The sequence below is a fragment of the Mobula birostris genome, chromosome 8, assembly GCF_030028105.1.
Source record: "Mobula birostris isolate sMobBir1 chromosome 8, sMobBir1.hap1, whole genome shotgun sequence".
Taxonomy (NCBI): Eukaryota; Metazoa; Chordata; class Chondrichthyes; order Myliobatiformes; family Myliobatidae; genus Mobula; species Mobula birostris.
Window position 1 is genome coordinate 138942157 of NC_092377.1, and position 20996 is coordinate 138963152.

A 20996-nucleotide genomic window follows, 5' to 3' on the forward strand; every position below is an offset into this window, starting at 1 on the left:
TGATATTAAACCTATGTTCGCTTATTTTTGCTACCATGGGAAAGGAATTCTGACTATCTGTCCTAGTTATGCCTGTTATAATTACATACAACTCTATCAGGTAACCCTTAATCTCCTTGGCTCCAGAGAAATCAAGCCCAGCCTATCCAATCTCTCCGTACAAGTGAAGTCCTTTAATCTGAGCAACATCTAGTGAAACAGGAGAGGCATTATCCCCACATCTATCCTGTCAAACACTGCAGGAATTGGGTTTCAACAACATCAACCCTTATTCCCTTCTTTTACCCTTATTTTTCTTGATCAGGCATTTGGGATTTATGAGGAGAACTATGCTTTCATGGTACAATTCATTTGCAACGGGAAAGCATTCCTTAACAATATCTGAAGGTGATCAACTGCACGGGCCTGAGGCAATGGGAACGAACTCTTCAAACATCAGAAAGTTTTGAGTCGGGTGGAGTCAAGAAAATTGGCCTGAGAGCCCAAAAGGGAAGGCAATCTTGAAAGTTCAAAGTACATTTATTTCAAAGTATGTAGACTATATACAACGTTGAGACTCATCTCCTTACAGGCAGCTACAAGTCAAAGAAACCCAATAGGTCCAAATTTTTAAAAAGCCCTGAACACCCAATGTGCAAAAAAGAACCAAATCATGCATACAATAAAAATGAGCAACTAACATTCTGAACCAAATGCATGACAGTGTGCTCACAGCAGGGTCGTCCCCTGATCACATGGTGGTGCTTGGCTGAGACAATAAACCAGTGGTTTACTGGAGAATGGGACTGTTTATTTCGCGGGTTGAAACCCTGCATCAGAAAGTTATAATATTTCTTATTATGTTTTATTTTGTGATTTATTTTTTATTGAATTTCATCAAATAAACATTTCCACAAGATGTATTTCAGACACTGTACATATATATCATATAATCATATTTGTTACAAATCTCCACATAATACTTATCTGAGGTATACACTTACAGAAAGGAGAGGAAAGAAAGAACAATCGAAAGAAGAGAACTATGTACAGAGTAGAGTGATTTTTTTCTTACAACATATTCATTGACTTGTGAGAATAAAATCAGGACTATGAGGTGTTATGTAGTTAAACCATTTTTTCCAGTATGAATAAAATTGTTCCAACTTATGATTCACAGATGCTGTTATCTTCTCCATTTTATAAATGTCCATTGTAATTTCCATCCATACATTTACAGTTGGGCTCTCCTGTGATAACCATTTCCTGGTAAGAGTCTTTTTACCAGCCACCAGCAGTACATTCATTAAATATTTATCTCTTTTCAATGATTCTTGAGGTATAAACCCAAAATATATGGTCTTACTCTCTTTCACATTTATAGATGTCTTGTAGGGCATTATGTATCCCACACCAAAAGTCTTTGATAACAGGGTTCTTATTATAAGTTCTAGTTAAAAAAAGATTGCATTGCAATGCATTGCTGCAGCAAAGCAACAAATTTCACAACATGCGTCAGTGATATGAATGCTGATTCTGATGGTGTGAAACATTTGACAATTTCTTTCTCTGCCACAGAGGCTGCTTGATCTGCTGGAGGTGTTCAGTGGGTCGAGCAGCACCCGAGGGGTTGGGGAGTGAGGGAGAGAAGGAACTGCTGATGTTCGCAAGGGCAGGAGTTCCTCCAGCAGTTAAGCTTGTTGCTCCAGATTCCAGCATCTGCAGTCCCCTGCGTCTCCCACCGACCAACTGCTTTTCATCCCACTCCCCACAGCTAACGCTGCCCCGTGCAATGTCCTTGCAACTGGTTAGGGCTGACAAAAACAACCTTGTGCAAGGTTTACTGTGCTTTCACCGAGACTTTTGAGGGCAAATTCCTTGCTGTGCTGCAGTCTGCGTCTCTCGGAACCACGGCAGTGCGAAGAAGGGACTCACCAGCAATTCTCAGCATGTGAAAACACGCACAGTCTGTGCATATCAAACAATCAGCTCAGGAAGTCTGTACTTGTGCGTCTGAGTTATGATCATCCAGGCTGTAATTAACTAATTCTACATAACCAAAGGCAACAACACGTCAGATTTTATCCGCTGTGTTATTCTCATCTCCCCTGAGAGCAGAGCCCCTGAAAACTCCCAGTCATAGCTCTCCTGCCCGTAAGTCAGAAGGGTGGGTACATAGTGGTTATGCGATCACTGAGCGCCAGCAGCCCTAGAGGGAAACTAACTGACAGAATGATCTGAGAACACCAGGATTTGGAAGCTTGCTCAAGATTTACCCTTCAGCCGGTAACATCAAACTCGGAGGGGTGGCGATCACCATTTTCTGCCCTGTCACAAACTCTTCCCGTTGTTCAGGTGGGGTCTCAGCCACAGCTCACATTCGTGCCATGCTCCCAGAGTGGGACTCGAACCCTTGACCCACAGGCTCCAGGTACCCAGCAGACCAGCGGCAGACTCCCCACTCATTGTTTCTCCAATGGAGTTGGTCTGACTTGCTATGGAGGGGCCTTGGGTGAGCTCACCAACGCTCGGTTCACATCCAGTGAGAGCAAACCCCTCCCCAGCCCAGAGACTCTTTGGCCAATTCTAACACAAGCAATAGATGCAGTCCAGACAACAGTGCCCTGTACCAGCAGACTCCAACCGGTTGCATCACCTGCCAGTACAGAGGCTCCAGTGCTCAGGATCGAAAGATGCTACAGAGGGTTGTCCACCAGTCGTGGGCACAACTCTCTCTGCCATCAAGGACATCTTCAAAGGGCGATGGTGACTGAGGGAGCACCCATCCGCAAAGACCCTCACCATCCCGTACATGCCCTCTTCCCATTACTACCACCAGCAAAGAGGCACAGGAGCTTGAAGACCCATGTGCCATGTTTTAGGAACAGATTCTTCCTCTCCGCCATCAGATTCCTGAATGGTCTATGAACAGTACCTGGCTTCTCCTCTTTTACACTGTTTATTTATTCGTTAATTGCCAGTTATAGTATTTGTTTTTAAATGTCATGCACTGTATTGCGGCCACAAAACATCAAATTTCCTGCCATGTGTCGGTGATGATAAACCCAATTCAGACTTGATTCATATGAAGGGACTAGCTTCCTCCCCCATGCTCCCAGCTCCTACCTGCTCCATAGTTAATCCTTCCTCCCTCCCATTAGACGCTCTGCACTTCACAGACACTGTGTGGGGTCAGCACACCCACACCTGGCAAGCATCTGTTTATCCTGGCAAAGTTACAAAGCACCGGAGGAATCCAAACTCTAGGCTATGCGAGCACCACGGCGTTCCCAGGCCCAGAGAAGAACCCGACAACAGATCGCTAGGCGCCACAAGACGCCGGTGAAGAGGCGAGCAAGTCAGGAACGCCCAGTAACCTTGACACCCACCCAGCCCGACACACTCCTCTCAACTGCACGGTGGCGTCTTCTTGAAGTGCGGCAAAAACATATCACAGTTCAAAAGGCAGGATTCCACGACAATCTGCAACGTGTGCAGGCAGGCAGGCAGGCAGCAGCATAGGCTCAGTCGCACGTGGGAGCAAAGAGGCCACTCAGCCCTGCAGCGGGTTCTGCTGTTCAATAAGATCATGGTGGGTCTGGTCCCACGTCTCTCCCTGGCTCTCCTGCATGTTCCCTTCATCTCCCAAGGCCAATGATCCGCTCATCCTGGTATCCCAGCCCGTTCGCAAGCTAGCTGGCTAGAGACTGACTTAGTTACAAAGTGGTGAAGGTTAGGACAGCGGTGACTCCCCCCAAAGCTGAATCCCCTCTCGACAAAACCCCCCCCCCAAACGCACATTCTCCCTCAAGCACTATGTCTCCGAGGTGCCTCACTACGTTTGGTGGGCAGCCACCCCTCCTCCAACAAATGACACCCAAACTGGCAGGGTGCTGATCGACTGCTCCCGGCTCCGTGGGGCCACGAGTTCAAGAGTTCAAACCCCACCCTGGGAACAGGGAGCCCCATCATTCAGACAGCTCATTAAATTGTGCCTGCGCGCTCTCCACGCCCCCCCCCCCCCCCCGCCACCTCAGGCTCACGAGCAGGATCCCCTGGAGCCAGTTCAAAGAGGATCGAGCCAGCTGGTGCCACGCTCTGGATTGTGGGATCTTCCGTGCACACGTTAGCCCAGTGACTTGAGGTTTGAAATACAACGGCACCTGAAGCTTGCTTTGGAACATCCTGCGATGCAGGTCGTAGAGTCATAGAGCACACAGCACAAAAGCAGGCTCTTTGGCCCATCTAGTCCATACTAACCTGGACCTACCTAGTCCCATCTGCCCACAGCCAGAACATAGCCCTCCACACCACTGTCATCCAGTGTATGTAAATATCCAAATTTCTCCTAAACACTTCCACTGGCAGCTCGTTCCACACTTGTATCACCCTCTGAGTGAAGCTCCCCTTCAATATTTCAGCTTACCTAATCCTAGTTCTTGTTTCACCCAAGGACTTTGAATCTTTCTCACCATGACACCCAACGTAAGCACCATGCACTCTTAGGTAAAGCTTTCCACGGGCCGAGCTCTGTATCTCTCCTTCCCAATGTCCCGACCAGCAAGCGGCGTTACGAGATCCCCTCACTCGGCAGGGGCTGACAGCTCCTGGTTTACTTCTTGTAGTCTCCACTGTTGGGGATAGGCTGTAATTCCGGCACCGCCCTACAATGGCCAGTTGACATTCCAAGGGACAACACTGAACACAATCACACTGAGATTTTCTTGCAGACCCATGCAGCAGCTCAGGAGAAGTTTCAGCTGGGCCCTTAGATCACTGGAGTGTTTGCAGTTCAAAAGCAACTCCTCCCTCTCCGACATTCGGAGACGTTCCTTAGCAGTTCCATATCCAATTTCTCAGAGCAATACAGCACAGTAACAGATCCTTCCAGCCTCATTACACATCTACACTCATCCCTTTTGCCCACATTAGATTGGTATCACTTTCCTATCCAAATGGTTCCACTCCCTCCTGCGGTAGCTCATTGCAGATATTCAGTGGTGTGTGTGTTGACCTTCAGCAGGGATTCAGGCTCCTTAAAACTCTCATTAGAGTATTGTGCTTGGGTACTGTGGTACAACACTGGAGTGCTCTGCCAGGTTCTGACCACCTTATTACAAGGAGGATGTGGAAGTTTTAGAGAGGGTTCAGGGTGATTTACCAGGATGCTTCCTGGATCTAAGAGGACAGACTGACCGAGCTGGAGCTTTTCTCCTTGGAGTGAAGGAAGTGTGACATGACCAAGGTGTACAAGATGATAAGAGGCTTAGATTGAGTAGACAGCCACAGACTTTTTCCCCAGGGTAGAAATGGCTATTATGAGAGAGCATAATTTTAAGGTGGTGTCAAAATGGTTGTTGTGATGTGTCTGGTGTGGTAGTGTATAGTGGGTAGTGCTTGTCGCTCTTTCTTTCAGTTTCCACTGCTGGCTAGTAGTTTTGCCAAAAAAGGAGAGCTGACTGTTTAAGTCTCTCCCTGCCAGTACATATCCTCCCCAGCAGCAAGCCTCACATAGTGCCTCCTCACTGGTGACACACGGAAACTGAACTCCTCTCGGACTCGGGCTGAACTAGAGGACGGGGAGGAGGTCTGGCCCCTGCACACGTAGCACACAGGCCCACCGGCGTGTGGACAGGCCCTGGTGCTTGTGAAACGGATCCCCCATTATGGGTAAATAGCCCCACCGCCTTGTGGGCAGCCTCGGGAGAGACAAAGGCTACGGGAGTAAACCCAGACAGCAAATCCGGAGTGGAGCCCCTCAGGCAGCTGGGCGTCATTGAACAACTCCTGCAGCCAAGCTGGTGCCAAACGTATCGCTTCATAAGCTTTCCTTTGGACTACACTGGTGAGGCCGAGAGGGGGATCTTGATGACTGGGCATCTCAGGATCCCCATACCTTCCACCCAGGCTTGTGTTAGTGATCATCATCACCCACTGTCCTGCAAGACAGACGGATGCCAACCACAATTTTACGGTGTTTGAAGGAAAGTATAAGGGGGATGTCAGAGGTAAGGTTTCTACAGAGAACAGGTGTATGGAATGCACTGCTGGGGTGGTGGTTGACGCAAATATATGGGACATTTAAGATACTTAAGGATGAAAGAAAAATGGAGGCCTACGTGGGAGGGAAGGCTTAGATCGATCTTAGAATAGGCTGAAAGGTTGGCCTTTCATGGGCCAAAGGGCCTGGACTGTGCTGTAATGTTTTATGTTCTATCTTGCCCCTCAGATCCTTAAATTACTCCCATGTAGCTTAAACCCACACCCTCAGTGGCAAACCTGACTTAGTGATGTTGAGCACAGGTCAAATACTGGAGTTGTTCTTAGCCATTGCTCTCCCTCAAAGTCCCGGCTCCAAACTCTGAGGAAGCTTATCAAAAAAAAAAGGCACTGCCTATGTTGTGTATCAAGTGTCAGGCTGGACGTGTGTCCACAGGGGCAGTGGAATCCACAGCTTGTTGACCCAGCAAGAGACTTGTCTCTCACTGGGCCGGAGCCAACACTCAGCCTACGCTCAGTCCTGCTCCGAGCTGTTCTTATTCCTCGGCTCAGTTCACAGAAAGTTCAAACGAGCATATTATTTTTCTGATCAGTCTACTTACACAATATGTTTGCACAATTCCACTGGTCCTTGACGCTATTGACGAATGTGGATTACACAGGCATCAAACACCGAAGGCAGAAACAGTGGTGGGGTGGGGTGGTGCTGGCTGCTCAGCGCAGCTGGAAATGAAGAACCCAGAGACAGCTGAAATCCGAGCTGAGCCAAGGAGTTTCAGCAAACTTCAGTCAGGAACCCACAGCACCTCGCCGGGCGAGCAGCAGCGGGGGACGAGGGCGGCACCTGCAACGGGGTAATTAAGGAGAGGGGGGCAGAGGGCATCGGCTGCCTCAGCTAACCGGCTCCTGTACACAGCCCTGCAAGACCTGTTGGTGCTGCGGCACAGCTTTGCGGAGCCGGGTTCGATCCCGGCCTCCGGTGCTGTCTGTGCCGGCTTTGTACGGACCTGTGACTGCACAGGTTTCCCCAGGGCACTCCAGTGTCCTGCCACATCCGGAATACGTGCGGGTTGGCGGGGAACTGGCTGCCGCTAATTGATCTTCGAGTCAACAGGTGTTAGAACTGATGGGAATAGGCAGAAGAAATGTTAGAGAGGATACTAGAGTGGGGCGAGGTTGATCTGTGAGCCAGCACACACTCGATGGGTCAAATGGCCTTTTTCTATGTTGTAAAGACACGTGGCATAAATCCTGAGAAATTCTCACACTCAGACAGGCCTGCAGAAGGGCACGCTTTTCCACAAGCACCTTCAATACCAGCGCATTCCTCTCGTGAGCAACACCACCCCAGCAGGGCCGGCAACACTGGACGTGGTGCTCCGTCGCGGACTGAAAAAATTCTCTACACACCGCCCCCCCCCACTCATTCTCAACCGCACAGAAGTTCCGGGTGCCAAATGCACTCCCCACTACACCAAAGGATTAAAAAAAAACAAACTGCTTGGAGAAGTCAGCAGGTGAGACAGCATCCCACGTGGGAAGGAGGCAATCGACATTACAGGTCAAGATCCATCAGACCAGAAGCATCACTGTCCATTTCCTTCCACAGATGTGGCCTGAGCTGCTGAGTTGCTCCAGCAGTTTGGTTTCCTCGCTCCAGATTCCGTCATCTGCAGGATCATCCTGAGTATTGCTGAAAATAATGGACGGTCAAGTTTATATTGTAAGTGCAACTAGCAAATACTTGAGAATCCAGCTCCCTCCTGCTTGCCGCTCAGGCGGGGTCCTGGGTCCTTGCTGTAAGGTGGCCGGCACACTGCCTGTAAACCCAGGCACCCCTGCTGCACAGATTTTCTCAGCCTGTGACTGAAGTGGGGAGGGTGGCACCTCGAGCAGGGGAGGGAGCACTACCTGTCGAAGAGGGGGGTTGGGTAATAGGTGAAGCTCACCTTCTTGAGTGGGCATCAGGGCGGCCGCCACGTCTGGGGGGGCTGGCAACTACCCCGCCACCACTACCACCCCACTCCCCCCTGCAGGGTCCAGCAATGAGATTGGGAAGAGGGCAAAGTAGAGGGAGGAAGACCAAGAGAGAGGAAGAAAGTGCACATCCAGGCTTTCATCACAAACTTCCCATCGGCCTCCAGTGTGGCCCAAGCCCCAACGTGCATCGAGAAACAGAGGGTAAATGCCACTTCTGTTGAACAGTCCCTGAACTCACAAATACTACCTCACGATTACTCTTTTGCACTACTTATAGCCATTTTTATGTTGTTTCATTGTACTGCTGCCAGAAAACAACAAATTTCACGACATATGTCAGTGATAATAAACCTGGATTCTGATTCTGACATCTGCAGCCATTAAATTGCAGGCTGCTTCAAATCTGTGCTGTTGCACACTGCAGCCCAGCACCATCGCATCTGGCTCCTCTGCTCTGCTCTGCTCCCACCCCATGTGGCTCTTGTTCCGGTTCGGAAAACACAGAGCCCCCAAAACCAGATGGAAGCTGGCTCCAGATCACGACGGACAGCCGAGGTACGGCTGGATCATCTCCCTCACCCATTGGGAATGCCAGTGGGATCGGAGGTAGCCTAAATCACCAAGAGAATTCAGCAGTCATAACAGGCCCCCCAAATCCCATTCACCACTGACCAAGTGCTCCAGAGTTTGGGTGCTCCAAACTCGTTGACTGCTCTTCTTTGACCACAGAGCTATCTCGATATCTGTGGTGGCGAGAGAGAGAGAGGTGGCAGCAAAAGAGAACTGCTATTTCCAATTCTTGTAAAATAAGCAACCATTTTCTTTGAGTCAGTCCGCGTACGCGAGGATAAGTGCTGTGTCCAGGCAGGAGCCCGTGTGTGACAATGTGCTATATGCCCGAGTGTGCGATGCTTGTACGTTTGCCTGTGTGTGGCAAAAATAAAACACATTTTGCCAGAGGACACACATTTCCGAGGCATCTTCCTTCTCTAGTTTAAAGTTGGACCGCAGCCTAAATACCCACCATTATACATCTGGAGCCTGTCATCGAGATTTCATTATATGCAGAGAAAGCCAAGTTCTCGGGCGCAGGGTTGTGCCAGGAGCTCAAGGCTGTGTCTGCCGCTTTTACCTCCCCTGCAGGCTCCCCATTTCCCTTCCACTCACGACCATGCTGCCACTGAAAGCGTTGCTCAGCCTGGACAGTGGAGAGGGTGAAGTTTCTGCGGCAGAACTGCCATGAAGCAGCTGTCTGTGTGTCTGCTTCTGTCAGAACAACTGGACTGAGGAAGTGGAGTACAATGAGCAGCCACATGTATAGCCAATGCTGCCGGGACAGATTTGTAGAATGTGTTCTTGCTAGGAAGGAAGGGCAAGAACTACCCACACATTAGTCACGTAACACTTACATTCACTGTGCTGAAGTCCTTTGAGAGGACGGTGATGAAACACATGAACTACTGCCAAGGAGCAACATGGATCTGCTCCAATCTGCCGAGCGTCACAGCAGCAGATGCCATTTCACTGGCTTGTCACTCAACCCTGGAACATCTGGACAGAAGATGCAAACATCAGGATGCTCCACACTGATTACTTTCTCAGGAGTTTGCCAAGATTTGCATGTCATCTAAAGCCTCAACAAACTTCTACAGTTGTGTGGTGGAGCGTACATGGACTGGTTGTATCATGGCCTGGTATGGAAACGCCATTGCCCTTGAACAGAGAAGCCTACAAGATGTAGTGAATATAGCCCAGTAGATCATGGCTAAAACCCTCCCCACCAATGAGCATTTCTACAAGGACTACTGTCACAGGAAAGCCACACCCATCATCAAGGCCTCCCACCGTCCAGGCCATGCTCTCTTCTCGCTGCTGCCATCAGGAAGGAGGTACAACCGGAGCCTTAGAATGCACACCACCAGATTCAGGAACAATCATTACCCCTCGTGGCCAAGTGGTTAAGGCGTTCGTCTAGTGATCTGAAGGTCGCTAGTTTGAGTCTTGGCTGAGGCAGCTTGTTGTGTCCTTGAGCAAGGCACTTAACCACACATTGCTCTGCGACAACACTGGTGCCAAGCTGTATGGGTCCTAATGTCCTTCCCTTGGACAACATCGGTGGCGTGGAGAGGGGAGACTTGCAGCATGGGCAACTGCTGGTCTGGAGACCTCCCAAGGCACAAATCCATGGTCTCACAAGACTAACGGATGCCTATATATTACCCCTCATCCATCAGGCTCTTGAACCAGAGGGGATAACTTCACTTACCCCAGCACTGAACACTGGACTCACATTCAAGGACTCTTCATCTCATGTCCTCAATAGTTATTGGTTATTAATTAATTAATTATTGTGCTCGCACAGTTTGCACATTGGTTGGTTGTCCATCTTGTTGTGTGCAGATTTTTTCAATGATTCTATTGTGCTTCTTTATACTTACTTCAAGAAAAAGAATCTCAGGGTTGAACATGGTGACAAATATGTACTTTGATAACCAACTTACTTTGAACTTTGAACCGAGGAGCCTGCTCCAGGTGACACCAGGAGAAATTCCCTTACGTGGAGAGCAGGAGCTCATTCCACAGGGAAAGTCTGGGCGAGTGACAGGGAAAACAACGTCAACATTTAGGAGCGGAGGGAGGTGGAAGAGAAAGGGTTGGATAGTGAATGAATTCCAGCATAGACAACTTCTCTCCCACACAATTATATCCAAATCAGATTGATTATCACTGACTTAAGGGATGTTGCTTGGTGCAACAACACAAAATTACTACAGAGTACAAAATAATTGAGTAATGCACAAAGGAATAATGAGGGAGAGTTCATGGGTTTATGGACCGTTTAGAAACCTGATGGCAGAGGGGAAGATGTTGTTCCTAAATTGTTGAACGTAGGTCTCCATGCTCCTGTACCAACCCCCCACCCCCCATCCCAGCGGTAGTGGCAAGAAGAGGCAATGTCCAGTATGGTGACAGAACTTAGTGATGAATCCCACCTTCTCGAGGCATCACCTCAACTGTGCCCTCGATGGTGGGGAGGGTTGTGCCCAACAGCAGTCGGGTGTCCAGCACGCTCAGCTGCCCAACGTTTTGGCTGCTGTATACACCCCAGAACATAAGAAATAGGAGCAGGAGTCGGCCATCTCACCCGTCGAGCCTGCTCTGCCATTCAACGAGATCATGGCTGATCTGGCCATGGACTCATCTCCAACTACCTGTCTTTTCCCCATAACCGTAAATTCCTCTACAATGCAAAAATCTATCCAACCTTGTCTAAACTATATTTACTGAGGTAGCCTCCACTGCTTCACTGGGCAGAGAATTCCACAAATTCACCACTCTCTGAGAAAAGCAGTTCACCGTCAGCTCCGTCCAAAATCTACTCCCCCCGAATCTTGAGGCTATGTCCCCTAGTTCTAGTCTCACCTACCAGTGGAAACAACTTTCCTGCCTCTATCTTATCTATCCCTTTCATAATTTTATATGTTTCTATAAGATCTCTCATCCTTCTGAATTCCAGAGAGTACAGTCCCAGGCAACTCAATCTCTCCTCATGGTCTAACCCCCTTATCTTTGGAATCAACCTGGTGAACCTCCTCTGCACTGCCTCCAAAGCCAGTATGTCCTTCCTCAAGTAAGGAGACCAGAACTGCACACAGTACTCCAGGTGTGGCCTCACCAGTACCCAGTACAGTTGCAGCATAACTTCCCTGCTCTGAAGTTCAATCCCCCTAGCAATGAAGGCCAACACTCCATTTGCCTTCTTGCACCTGCAAACCAACCTTTGGTGATTCATGCACAAGCACTCCCAAGTCCTTCTGCACAGCAGCATGCTAGAATTTTTTAACCATTTAAATAGTAATCTGCTCTTTCATTTCTCCTTCCAAAGTGGATGACCTTCCATTTACCAACATTGTACTCCATCTGCCAGACCCTTCCCCACTCACTTAACCTATCTATATCTCTCTTCAGACTCTCCATATCTTCTGCACAATTTGCTTTTCCACCCAATTTAGTATCATCAGAAAACCTAGGTACACTACACTCAGTCCCCTCTTCCAGATCATTAATGTATATTGTGTGCAGTTGCAGGCCCAGCATTGGCCCCCGTGGTACACTGCTCACCATTGATTGCCACCCAGAGAAACACCTATGTATCCCAGCTCTCTGCTTTCTATAAGTTAACCAATCCTCTATCCATGCCAATACATCACCTCCAACTCTCTGCATCCTTATTTAACGGATAAGTCTTTTATGCAGCACCTTATCAAACGCCTTCTGGAAATAGTGCAATGCAACAAACAGTTTGCTTCCCCAGTTCAATACTGATCTCTGGTGCTGTCTGCGTGGAGTTTGCACACTCTCATTGTGACTGCATAGTGCTCCCCTAGTGTTCTAAATTACTCCCACATCCCAAAGACATGCTGGCAGGTCAGTAACTGTATATTGACCTGATGTGAAGAGAGGCGGGAGATGGGATGGAGTTGATGGGTCTGTGAGAGAGAATTGATTACTTGGGGGGGAGGGAGAACAGGGGCTCTCAGGGAACCAGCAGGGAATCAGTGGGCTGAATGGCCTCCTTCATTAGAAGGAAATGGAAAATGCAAACAAATTTTCTCCTTTCATCAAAAATCTTTTAAGTGTTGATCTCACCCTCCGATATATTTGACAACAGTATTCATGATCCTCTGGATCAGGAAGCTCCAGAGAATGACCACCCTCTAACAGAATCACCACTGCGCCCAGTGGCCGAATAAAAAAAAAGCTGCAGGTGCTGAAATTCTGAAGCAAAGAAAAAGTGCCAGAATCAACCAGCAGGTCAGGCAGCTTCTGCGGGGGGACAATGCAGACCGATGATCTTTCATCTGTTCTGGGAAAGTGGCTGCCAGTTTTGATGAGGGGGGTCACGGTTCTGAAACGTGCACTCAGTTTCTCTCTCCGTAGCTGCTGCCCGACACTAAATGAGCTCCTTGATTCTGAGAGAACAAGTTACAAGAGGGACCTCCTCAGCCACAGGCCATGCCAACAGCTGCCAGTCAAAGGTGATCCTTGCACTGGGATCGCCAGGAGGAGAGGAATTCCATTGGGACCAATGTGGTCTTGAATCTCACTGGGATCACCAGGAGGAGAGGAATTTCATTGGGACCAACCTGGTCTTGAATCTCACGTGATATTATTTATCCAGAAGGCCATTGGATAGAACTCCTGAACCTTCCTCCCCACCAGTTCCGTGGAGTTTCTTCACCACACAGACAGTAGCAGAAGAAAGCCACTCACCAGCAGCTTCCCCAAGGGCTGTACCAGCTTCACCCGCATTTCACGAGAGGCTACAGAGAAAATAATGGGCTGGGTGTAAACCAGAGATACAAGAGAAAATCTGCAGAAGCTGGAAATCCGAGGCAACACCACACAAAATGCTGGAGGAACTCAGCAGGTCAGGCAGTATCTGTAGAGGGGAATAAACAGTCACTGTTTTGGGCCGAGACCCTTCTTCAGTACTGAAAAAAGGGGCAGAAACCAGAATAAGAACCTTCCCCATCCTCACCTTTTTATTTACCCCAATTCTGGTGGCCCTCTCACTCCTTCTTCTTCCCAACCCTCATGACCTGTCCATCACCTCAGGTTTCCCACATCTTTCACTCACTTCCATGGTCCACTGTACTCATGTGACAGATTCTTTCATCTTCAGCACTTTACCTCTTCCACCAATCACCTCCCAGCTTCTCACATCATTCCCCTACCCCCCAACCCATCTTCCCCCTCACTTGGTCTCATCTATCACCTGCCAGCTTCTGTACCTCACTCTTCCCCCACCTTATTCTGGCTGCTGCCCATTTCCTCACCAATCCCGATGAAGGGGCTCGGCCAGAAACCTTAATTTTTTAAATTTCCCTCCATAGATGCTACCTGACCTGCTGAGTTCCTCCAGCATTCTGTCTGCGTTGGACAAGGTTCAGAAGCAGCAATCCACCCACTTCCCAGCTAAAGAGCTTGATCAAGTTGGACTACTTCCAACACTCAACTCTGCAATGAAGAAAGAGTTTTGCTGATTGCTGGGAGTGGAAAGCATCTATCCCAACATCTCTAAGCTTCATATCTAAGAAAGGATATTCTGACATTGGAGAAGGCTTACAGGAATGAAAGAGTCAAATTATGAGGAGCATTTGATGGCTACTCGCTGGAGTTTAGAAGAATGAAGTGGAAAACCGACTGAATATTGAAAGGCCTACATAGAGTGGACATGGAGAGGATGATTCTATACTGGAAGACTCCAGGACCAGAAAGCACAACCTCAAAATAGATGGACATCCCTTTAAAACAAACATGAGAAAGAATTTCTTTAGCCAGAGTGCAGTGAACCTGCTGAATTCATTGACACAGTTGGCTGTTAGGCCAAGTCACTGGCTTTATTTAAAGCAGAAGTTGATTGGCTCTTGCTTACCAAGTGTGCCAAAGGTTACAGGGAGAATGAGGTTGAGAGGGATAATAAATCAGCCATGATTGAATGGCGGAACAGAACTGATTGGCAGAATGGCCTAATTCTGCTCTTATGTCTTATGGTCTCTTGTTTACAGTACATGAAAATAAAGAACTACTATGGAATTTATCTAAAACTATGAACAAACAACCAATGTGCACAAGATAAATCATGCAAATAGTAAGAAATACAGAGAACACAAGTGGCAGAGCTCTTGGTTTATCAAGCCACGCACTGAGCCAAACCGAGTGTGACTCGAGAGCTCTCCAGGTGAGAGTGAGGGGCTGGCAGGCTTACCAATCAGTCAAAACTTGGTGCTCCAGACAGTGCCGGGCGAAACAAGTGCTACAGTCACTGAGCTGGCGTACGGAGCCCACGGAAACAAAACGCAATCAGGCGACAGGCCCTTCCTTCCCCTTCCAAGAATTCATCGACAATTTGGATACAGCAGACTATTCGGCCCCTTCGTTGGCCAGTAGAAAAGCACTCCCCTTTCTAGCCCTCCCTCCCTTCAGCGCTGAAGGTCCCGGCTCTTCAAGGACACATGCTGTTACACCTGTTGAGGGATCCTGCCAGTTCCAGCTACCAAAACCATCTGGGTGAAAACTTGTTCCTGCTCTCCCCTCAAACCCTTTCACCAATGGACATCCTGCAAAGCCACTGCCACACAGCTCTGGTGACTCGAGTTCAATTCCGACCTCCGGTGTTGTCCGTGTGGAGTTTGCATGTTCTCCCTGTGTCCACGTGGGTTTCCTCTGGGTGCTCTGTTTCCCTTACATTATGTGGGGTTGGTAGGTCAATTGGCTAGTGAAAATTACCCTGGTGTGGTAGAACCAACGAGGAGCTGGTTGGAATTCCAGACAAAGACAATACCATTAAATTAGTGAAAATGGAAATACTCTGTGGCCTGGCAGAGACCTGTGTCGAGTGGTCTCTTTCTACGCTGTACAGCACAGAAATGGTCTTCAGCATGCTACATCCATGCCGGCCTCTTTCCCCATCCACACTAAGCCTATTTACCTGGATCAAGTCTGTATCTTTCTATGCCTTGCTATTTAAGAGCTTGCCTGAGTGCCTCTTCAGCATAGTGATATTTGATTCCAGCACCTTCGCTGGCAGGGAGTTCCAGATATCAACCACATTATCTTTAAATAAAACCTAATCCTTTAAAACTCCTTCCTTTCATCCTAAATATATGCCCTCTCTTTTTGATACCCTTAGATTTTAACTATTTTCCCATTGAAGGAAATATCCGTAATTAAATTAATTTTAGACATACAGCTTGGGCACAACGAGCCACACTAATTATTTAGCCCCAGCCTGATCACCGGACAATTTATAATGACCAGGTTACCTGCTAACCAGTACACCTTTGGACTGTGGAAGGAAACTGGAGCACCTGGAGGAAATCTACACGTCATGGGAAGGATGTAAACACTTCCCTACAGAGGAGGCCAGAATTGAACAGCGTGCTAACTGCTACACTACTCTGGTTCCCCTGGTTTTATGTTCCCTGTTTTTTTTTTAAATCTCTGTGCTGAGGGCAATAGGTCCTGCCTGTTTACCTCTTTCATGGTCCTCAAAAACGTGTACACATCAGTGGTTGCTACATTGCAGGGAAGAGGTGATTAGGATGAAGAAAGTGCATTAAAGATTCACAAGGATATGGCCAAGTGGTTAAGGCATTGGACTAACCTGAAGGTTGCTAGTTCGAGCCTTGGCTGAGGCAACATGTTGTGTCCTTGAGCAAGGCACTTAATCACACATTGCTCTGCGACGACACCCGTGCCAAGCTGTATGGGTCCTAATGCCCTTCCCTTGGACAACATTGGTGTCGTGGAGAGGGGAGACTTGCAGCATGGGCAACTGCTGGTCTTCCAAACAACGTTGCCCAGGCCTGCGCCCTGGAGAGTTAAGACTTTCCAGGCGCAGATTCATGGTCTCGCAAGACTAACGGATGCCTTAATTACCTGATTGGAAGGTTTGAGTAATAAGCAGAGATTAGAGAGGCTGGGTCAATTTTCTCTAGAGCAAAGGAGGGCGAGGGGTGACATTGAGATGTATAAAATTATGAGGGGCATAGATAGATGGATAGTCAGAGTCTGTGGTAGCACTGTTTAAAACTAGAGGGCTTGGATTTAATGTGAGAGAGAGGAGGCTACCTGGAATGAGTTGCCGGAGAACATACAGAGGTAGGAACAGTAACAATCATTAAGAGACATTTGGACAGGTAATTAAAGGAAGCAATGGATATGGAATTACAGCAGGCAAGTAGGATTAATATAGGGAGACAGGAGTGATGGCCAGCATACACACAGTAGGCTGAAGGGCCACTCCATGAATCCAGAAAGCCTACCCTCAGCTTCTGAATAATCCTAGCCTATCCAAGCTCATGCCTACAATTCTCCAGAAACACCCTGGAAATCTGATCCCCAACAGACTTGACAGATGCTGGAGAACATAAGCCACACACACATAATGTTGGAGGAACTCAGCAAGTCAGGCAGCATCCATGGGGGGGGGGGGGGAGATGAAAAGTCGATGTCTCAGGATGAGAGCCTTCAGTCCTGAAAATCTTAAGGGAAAATCTATGTAGGTCCTTAGACCTACAGGGTTAAAAACCTGATCCTCTCACAATTCCAGTTCGGAAAAGATCAAGTGACGACAGAGCATGTTAACTAATCAGTAATCCCAACGATGATTCAGGATCGATGGTCATTCATGTACAAACCTAACATCTACTGCCAACCTACAGTTGGTCCACAACACCATCTACCTATTAAACAGGTAGTGCCAACAATAACCATCTATCCATCTCCAAGACCTGGGCAAGTTCTTTCAAGAGAACGAGGAAGCGAGCTACTTATAGAACCCAAAGACCCAACACTTGGTCCTAAAGGAGCTAGACCTTTGGTACGTCTTAAAGAGATGCGGAGAGACTGAGGAATCTCCAACTGTCCTGGTACAGGCACCGATGGTAAACTCGGGGGGGGGGGGGGTGCTTAAAAAGCCCCAACTTCAGGGCGGAGACTTCGGGGCAGATTTAGAAGGGAGTGAGATTTAGCAGGGAGCGATCTCACATTGGGGAGCTTTCTAACCGAGAACCAATGAGGCCATGAGCATTGAGCATAAAAAAGTAAGACTTTGTATAACCATTACATTTGCAGGAACAATGGATAAGAATTCAACGTCGCGGCTGAAGTCTTTCCGCCGCCTTCCCTTCCACATGATGTCAAGAAAGCAGCGAGGTGTGCAGACTTCCAGAAAACAGTGCAATCGTGAATGCAAAAGGCTTATCGTCACAATAAACCTCCCTGGAGGGAAGAAAAACCGAGGAGGTGGGGGGGGGGGGACTGGAGAGGAGGGAAAGCGGCTGGAAGCCATCTAACATTCTAATACAAAAAAAAGGGTTTCTTCAAATTTCATTCACACTCGAAACGGGATCGAGAAGGGATGGGGGAAGATTTAGTTTACCCCCCAAAATATCAACAGCTTCGGGGGGAGACTCGCGGCGGCCGGTTTGATACAAAGCCCAGCGGTGCACTCGGAAAGTTTGGAACACTCTAACAAACTTTTCATCCTCTTTCGGCGGTTTGACCGCCAGCAAACCCGCACAGCGCAGAAACTCACTCACCGGCACAGTCCGGGTGAGAGCCTCAGTCCGGCCGGGGACCTTTCCAGAGGGTTTTGAGGTCCTTTTTTGAAGTATCTTCTGCTTTACCTTTTGTTCACTTCTGCCTCCGAGCCCATCGCCACCTTTCTCTGAGCTGGAGAGAGGGAGGGGGGAGTAGGGACACGTGATAACCAAAACCCAGACACCCAACACCCTGCTTCTAAGAACCTTTTCAGCAAGTTGCTTTGAGGATTTGCAGTAGTTGGCGGCGACTTGGAAATAGTTTAAGAATCATTTGTTTTGGACTCGCAGATGTTATTGAAATACGAGGATGATTAATATGTCCACAACGCAGATGCTCGAGGTTACATTTTTAAATGCATGCAAATGAGCTGCTTTTGCACATCTGTACGGAACCGAATTATTAGTCACCACGATATATCAAACAGGTCAGCCTACCTTACGAAATGCATTATATACAAGCTTCCCACTAACGTTTTACAGCTAATGAAGTGCAGTTTTTGTTGTAAGGTGGGGGAAACTTGCGCACAGCAAGCCCCCACGAACAACACCGGTCGAATGTGGCCCGAGAGACAATATTGCTCGGGAGAGGCACAGGAGATCCGGCAGATGCTGGAAGTCTTCCGCAATACACACAGAGGAACTCAGAGGTGAAGGGTCCCTGCCCGAAATGGCGGATTTCCCTCCACAGATGCTGCCCGACTTGATGATTTCCTCCAGCATTTCGTGTGTGTTGGTCAGGAGAGTCCCTGTCCCTCTCCAAATGTTGCCCCCTTGTTGCCCTGAGGGGGACTTTCCTGTCATAATAGCACCTGACACCCCACAGTACTCCCTCCACACCACTGACGCACATGCCAACATTTCCTGACAGACAAAAAAACCCCCACAGCAATCTGTTCAGATCACTGGGGCATTTTCTCACAAAAAGTACTTTAATGTCCTCCAAAACTTATCTGCCAAGGGAAATAAGTCATTCATAATTTTATCTGTTACACCCCCCACCCCCAGCCTCTCAACACTTGTGTTTCCAACCATTCCTCCTGAGTAAACGCTCCATCTCTGGCAGGCTGCTCGGATTCCTCGCCGATACCATCAGCTACTTCCTGTAATGTTTTATTATTTTTATTTCTTAACTGTTAAAAATATATTCAAGACAATCAAGGAACAGTGCAGGTCATTTGTAGTGTTGTGTATGCAATCTAGACTTAACTGCCATCACTGGTTTAATGGTGTCAGCAGATTTTGTACAGAAAGCACCATTGGCACTCAGTTCACCTCAGGGCATGAACATCAAGTTCCCAAGTTTCCAGAAATACTCACCCCTCCTTTTCCTTTGTATCCTTTTCTCTCTTCTCATCCAGCTTCCCCCAACCTCTCCCACACCCTATCTCTTTGCCCTCCCCCAACCTCTGCATCTGCCCATTACCCAGACACACCCCTCCCACCCCAACTGCTCCCTTCCTTCCATCCTCCACTGCCCTCTCCAATCAGATTCCACCTTCTTCAGCCTCTCCACCTATCACCTCCCAGCTCTGACATCATCACTCTCATCACCCTCCTCACCTGAATCTACCTATCACCTGCCAGTTTTTGCTCCACCTTTTCCCTCCAGCTCTTAATTCTAGTTATCTTCCCTCTTTCTTTCCAGTCCAGATGAAGGGTCTTGACCTGCAACTTTGGCTGGTCATTTCCTTCCGAGGTACTGCCTGGTCTGCTGATTTCCTCCAGTGCCTTTGTAGGTTGCACCAGATTTCCAGTATCTGCAGTCCCTCTGTCTATAGGGAGGGAGACAGATGATACACAGGAGGTGGACAATGCACAGCAGGCGGAAAATGCACAGGAGGAGGACATTTAGTATAAATTGGCATCAAGTTTGGCACAACATCATGGGCCAATTGGTCTGTCCTGTGCCATACTGTTGTGTGTTCTATGTTCTTGCCTGGGGCAATGCAAACTTTGAATATATTTCATGGCTTCTACATGGGACACAGCCCCTCAACATGTAGTGGCAGTGAGACCTCAGACTGCAGTTTTCCCCACAAAGACTTTGTGTTGGCTGCACTAAGCGTCACTGCGACCTTAGCACGTACACATCCTCCTTCAGCTTGGGATGTGCTCGTCAGCGGTAGTCACTGACGGACTGGAGGATGAACAGGTTTCGGCCAGGCCAGGTGGTATGGTACCTTTCACTGAGCTGATGATTTTCTGGCCGCACTTGATGCTTCTCTCACTTCATGTCCTTGGGAACAGCCTGTAGATCAGAGACAACTGTTTGCGATGAAGTGAGAAAAGGACCTTGCATCCTTCTCCGGACGTTCTTTGGAACAGAGTCGTAGAACACTACAGCACAGAAACAAGCCCTTTGGCCCATCTAGTCCATGCTGAACCATTAACCTGTCTACTCCCATTGACCTTCAAGACCATAGCCCTCCATATCCCTCGCATCCATGTACTTAACCAAATTTCTCTTAAATGTTGAAATTGACCTCTCTCCCATCCACCTCTCACATTGACGCTCCCACCACCCTCTGAGTGAGGAAGTTCCCTGTCATGTTCCCCTTGAACACTTCACCTTTTACCTTTAACCCATGACCTCTAGTTCCAGTCTCACACAACCTCAGTGGAAAAAGTCTACTTGCATTTACCCTGTCTGTACCTTTTGTATACCTCTATCAAATCATCCCTCATTCTTCTATGCTCTAGGGAATAAAGTCTTAATCTTTCCCTATAACTCAGGTCCTCAAGTTTCAGCAACATCTTTGTATATTTTCTCTGCACTCTTTCAACCTTATTTACGTTTTTCCTGCAGATAGGTGACCAAAACTGGACACAAAATTCCAAATTAGGGCCCACCAACATCTTATACAATGTCATAACATCCCAACTCCTGTACTCAATACTTTGATTTATGAAGGCACTGTGCCAAAA

The 20996-nt window shown here is 48.1% G+C and overlaps 1 protein-coding gene across 8 annotated transcripts in view; it reads right to left on the reverse strand.

Annotated features, from left to right (window-relative positions):
• Positions 1-18314, reverse strand: part of LOC140201781 (fibroblast growth factor receptor 1-like) — a 214866-nt gene extending 196552 nt beyond the window's left edge. For 4 of the 8 annotated variants that reach the window (XM_072266455.1, XM_072266451.1, XM_072266445.1 and 1 more), the window contains exon 1: positions 18069-18312. The gene's annotated coding sequence lies outside the window, so the exon portion shown is untranslated. Of the gene's footprint in view, positions 1-18068 lie in introns of all 8 variants that reach the window. The other 4 variants (XM_072266459.1, XM_072266457.1, XM_072266456.1 and 1 more) reach the window with 4 other exon arrangements.
• Positions 18315-20996: the final 2682 nt, after the last annotated feature.